Source organism: Podarcis cretensis (genome assembly GCF_951804945.1).
Source record: "Podarcis cretensis genome assembly, chromosome: 2".
NCBI classification, from domain to species: Eukaryota; Metazoa; Chordata; class Lepidosauria; order Squamata; family Lacertidae; genus Podarcis; species Podarcis cretensis.
This window is the reverse complement of record NC_137171.1, coordinates 53060857-53065727: the sequence shown is the minus strand read 5'-3', so window position 1 is coordinate 53065727 and position 4871 is coordinate 53060857. Positions and strand designations below refer to the sequence as shown.

At 49.5% G+C, this 4871-nt stretch overlaps 1 long non-coding RNA gene across 1 annotated transcript; it reads left to right on the top strand.

Moving 5' to 3' along the window:
• Nucleotides 1-2465: 2465 nt before the first annotated feature.
• Nucleotides 2466-3341, top strand: LOC307209659. Its single transcript, XR_013835703.1, has 2 exons — nucleotides 2466-2718; nucleotides 2825-3341. It is a non-coding gene; the product is annotated as an uncharacterized lncRNA (long non-coding RNA).
• Nucleotides 3342-4871: the final 1530 nt, after the last annotated feature.

Sequence of the window (4871 nt, the reverse complement as noted above, 5' to 3'; positions counted from 1 at the left end):
TGTGCTGGCTCCCACTCTCAGTCTCTGAACTCAAACTCTCCACATGATTACCGTATTTTTCGCTCTATAAGACACACCTGACCATAAGACGCACCCAGTTTTTAGTCTCATTTCCGGGACTATTTGCTGAGTCCAGCGAGGCGGTGAGGTTGCGCTTACTGCGAGGCGGCAGGTGGCGGTGCTGAGGTGCGGTCTTGGGCCTCTGGCAGCCGGCAGAAGCTCATTGATCCCACCTTCGTCACCAATGTTAAATGTTCGGAAAAAGTCAGAAACCCAAGGCAGTATAAGTTCCTGAACTACTGTATTTTTCACTCCATAAGACACACCTGACCATAAGACACACCTAGTTTTTAGAGGAGGAAAACAAGAAAAAAAATATTCTGAACAAAACAGTGGATGTATGATTTTTGTGGTTCATGCTGTGGCCACAGACATGTGATTTGACGGTGAGTTTGGGGTAGCCCAATGCAAAAATCCTGAGAATCCATGTGGATCCCTGCTTTGTAACCATGTTTTTGCGCCATTGCGGCCCCACACAACAGTGGATGCGTTTTTTTTGTGTGCAGGCTGTAGCCATGGACATGCTATGTTATCTGATGGTGAATTTGGGGTGACCTAATGCAAAAATCCTGAAGATCCATGGGTTTTTATCTCCCCCCTCCCAGGCAGCCTCCTTTATCGCTAGCGTCCCTTATCTCCCTCCCCGATTGCTTACCGATCAGCTGCTTCCTTTCAACACTCCCTTCCCTCTTGTTTGCCTTAGTGTCTTTTCCTTAACCTTGATCTGGCCTCAACCAGAGCCAGAGCTTTTTCGGCTGTGGCCCAAATCTGGTGGAACACTCTGTCACAAGAGACTAGGGCCCTACGGGACTTGACATCTTTCCGCAGGGCCTTTGGCCAAGGCACAGTATGACCCCTTCCTTTGGCAATCCTCACAGAACTCTAGCCCAATGGTTGCCATGAATTTGATTTTGAATTGATTTTAAAACGAATTGATTTTAGAATGTTGTGTTACTTTTATTGTTGTTAGCTGCTCTGAGCCCAGCTTCAGCTGGGGAGGGCGGGATATAAATAAAATTATATTATTATTATTATTATTATCTGGAGCAGTTTTTTGCTCCTCGTTTTCTTCTAATTTCTCTCCTCATTGCTTTAGTCTTCCTGTCTCCTCTTCTTGCATGTTCGCTCTTAACCTCCCCGCTACCAGGCAGCCTCCTTTATTGCTAGCGTCCCTTATCTCCCTCCAATCACTTGCCAATCAGCAGCTTTGTTTCAACACCCACTTCCCTCTTTCAAAAAAAAAAAAAGCATGATCTGCTTTTCGCCCCTGGGCAATTTGGCTCCAGGGACCATGCATTTGCTCCATAAGGCACACAGACATTTCCCCTTACTTTTTAGGAAGAAAAAAGTGTGTCTTATGGAGCGAAAAATACGGTACAGCCAAAAGCTTTATTCAAGAAGTCAGTACATGATCTATGTATGAACTCATACTATAGATTATAAAGTTCTCAGATATATACCGTATTTTTCGTCCCATAGGACGCTCCGTCCCATAGGACGCACCTAGTTTTTTTGGGGGGAAATAAAGGAATTTTTTCCCCCTTTATTTCCCCCCCAAAAGCAGGTCGGGGAAACCGAACCAGGTCGAGGAACGGCGCTGCGCCTCCCTGAGCTTGTGGGGCTGGCCGATGTCTGCCTCAGGCGGCAGGCTGCTATCCGCAGCGTGGGGAGCCCTGCGGGGAACTCCTGCAGGGCTCCCCACACTGTGGATGTCTGCCCGGCGCGCGGGGCGCTCTGCTTCAGGGTGCCCCACCCGCCGGGCGGCAGGCTGCTATCCGCAGCATGGGGAACCCTGCGGGGAACTCCTGCAGGGCTCCCCACGCTGCGGATGTCTGCCTGGCGCGTGGGGCGCTCTGCTTCAGGGCGCCCCACCCGCCGGGCGGCAGGCTGCTATCCGCAGCATGGGGAGCCCTGCGGAGAACTCCCACAGGGCTGCCCATGCTGCAAATGCGCTCCCGAAGCTCCGGGTGCTCTGCTTTCAGGGCGCCCGACGCTCCGGGAAGCAGGCTGCTATCCGCAGCCTAGACAGCCCTGCCGGACCTCCTGCAGGGCTGCCCAGGCTGCGGATGTGCTCCCGAAGCGCCGGGCGCTCTGCTTTCAGGGCACCCGACACTCCGGGAAGCAGGCTGCTATCCGCAGCCTAGACATCCCTGCCGGACCTCCTGCAGAGCTGCCCAGGCTGCGGATGTCTTCCTGAAGCCTGGAGAGTGAGAGGGGTCGGTGCGCACCGACCCCTCTCGCTCTCCAAGCTTCAGCGAAAGCCTGCATTCGCCCCATAGGACGCACCCAGATTTCCCCTTCATTTTTGGAGGGGAAAAAGTGCGTCCTATGGGGCGAAAAATACGGTAAACAGAGTTCTAGAATACATGACTAGGCCCAAGCTAAGACATTGTCCCAGCGGCTGGTATGCCCTTCCTACTTTGCTTTCAAACAGCCAAGCATAGACTATCACTCAGGTGGTTCATGTCTTCTATGTAAAGATAGCAACTAAGCCCTCCAAAGGACATCAAACTGTTTGCATCTGATGATACATACTTGGAGATGGAAGCTTGTCTGGTGCTGCTACCTCACCCTCAGTCCCAGTCTCTGTCAACCCTGCTGAACCCATTGATTGGCAAGCTGGCTTCTCAGTCACCACGACAATGTCCTGCAATGAAGGTGAGGCCTGAGGCAGCTTGAGTGGCTCTCCTTCCACCTAGGGAGCACAACTCAAACCCTTCCCATCCCCGTCCACCGACTACTTCTCCTTTCTCCCTTCTGACAGATTTTGCCAACCTTCTTCCCTCCCAGATTCTGCCCCAAGATTCACGGCATACAACAGCAGGAAGCCTGCAGGTTCCCCATCCCTGCTGTACAGTTTATAATTGTGGTGAATTTACTACTGCAATGTGTCAGAGGATAGCCAGAAAAAAGATGGCCAACATAAGCTGGAAAGAGACAATCTATGAGCATCCAGTACTTTTCTTCCATGTCCAAGAGCATCATGCTTGTCTGTGCTTTCAAGGGAAATTTAGGTTGATTGTTGCAGCATGAAGATAAACCCGACTACCATATTGAAGAATCATGATCTCATACTCCATCACAGCATCTGTATAGTCCTCGGTCCAGTTCTTTTGGAATGAGAATCGCACCTGTCAAAGCGGCAGATTTCCCTGGGAGCGTTCCCATCAAATATCATTGAGCTCATATGCTGCCTAACTCATGAAACCCATGGAGAATTTGGCCAGAGGTTAAATGCAAATAACATTGTTATGCACAATAAAGCTGCCTTATCCTCTCAAGGTCAGAGGCCGAGTATGTTACATGAGGTCCCAGTGACCCTTTTTGCTCCAAAACGGGTGTCAGCAGATGGGCATATAGAAAGCAGAAGAAAAGTGCTTCTTAGAATGGCTCTCTTTACACATTTAAACATTGTGCACTGAAGCCCAGCATTATTACCAGCCAGTGGTATTTAAAGCCATTATCCAGCTTGACAGCTCCAGACCTCCAGGCAGCCCTTCCAAATGCCACTGTTGATTTGCTGCAAATGTTAAGCAAGCAGACACTGCAATTATTTGTCAGCAATATAACTTTCCCCTCTTGCCCTGTGGTCATCAGACACATATGGTGATGTGTGAGCTTCATTTGAAAGGATGCAGTCTTGAACCAGGAAACAGAGAGCTCCAATAGCCCAAGACTGAGCAATTAGATAGCAAACAAGCATTAGCAAGAGGTGGTTGCACATCAAGGAAGCTCTCCATCTGGTGGTGCATGCAGTTGCACTTTCCAAGCTTTGTCTTAACAACAGGCCTTGGTATTTGCCCTCAGTCAAGTCTGCTTCTGCTTTGGCTGTAAATCGGTGGTTTCCCCCAGAGAGCTGGATGACCTTCTGGGTAGATGGGGCTTTCATTTAAGGAAATGGGCAGAGAGGTGGGTGTATGGAAAGCTAAGAAACTTGCTCTAGAGAAAAACAGCGAGGCTTGGAATGACAGCGCACTTCCCAGTCCATGGACAGATGTCAATAGGATAGGGAGCTGAATATTAATTTAACATTATATACACACACACACACACACACACACACACACATACACCCATATGCAAATGCATTTGACAGGTGTCTCAGTTAAGACAAAGCAATCCTGGATATTGAGGGTGGGGTAAAAGGGAGAATGGCTCTACAGCATTTCATACATCCATAGCCCTACCAGCTCAATGCCACTAAGGTAGGATGCCTTGTTATCCTTTCTTTGTTCTTGAACTCAATGAGAGGGAACTGAGTGTGGCAGTTCCAGGCCTGGAACAGTTAAGGGAGTCTTTTGTGATGTGTTGGGGAGCTGCGGATCCAAGCTCATCCCAGGCACAACCTCAGCATGTCCCCAGAACAACCTGTTTGGGTCCTTCTGACAGCAGTGCCTCTATACTTGCAGGCATTCCTGCAGGAATGGGGGGAGGGGACCTTGAGGGCAATAGTGCTGATTCACAGGCAAACCTTGGTCTCCAGTGGCAACAGCATCCCCCCCTCCCTACTTCCTGTGTGTTTCCCACAATTTCCTGCATGGGGGGGGGGGAAACGACTTCATATTGGTCCCTTAAACTCATATGAACAATTGATTGCAATTTCTTTAATTGGATTGCAGTCCTACTAAATCCACTTGAAAAAGAAACAGAGCAGAACTCCAGGAAAAACCCACACAACCTGAAAGTCCTCCTAACAACGGGGGGGGGGGGGGGTGTGCACTCCTAGACATAAAAAAATGTCTGCCCACTTCTACATGACCCCTGTAGAAATAACAATTAAACCTGTTTGCCTTTGCCTATCACAAAGGGTC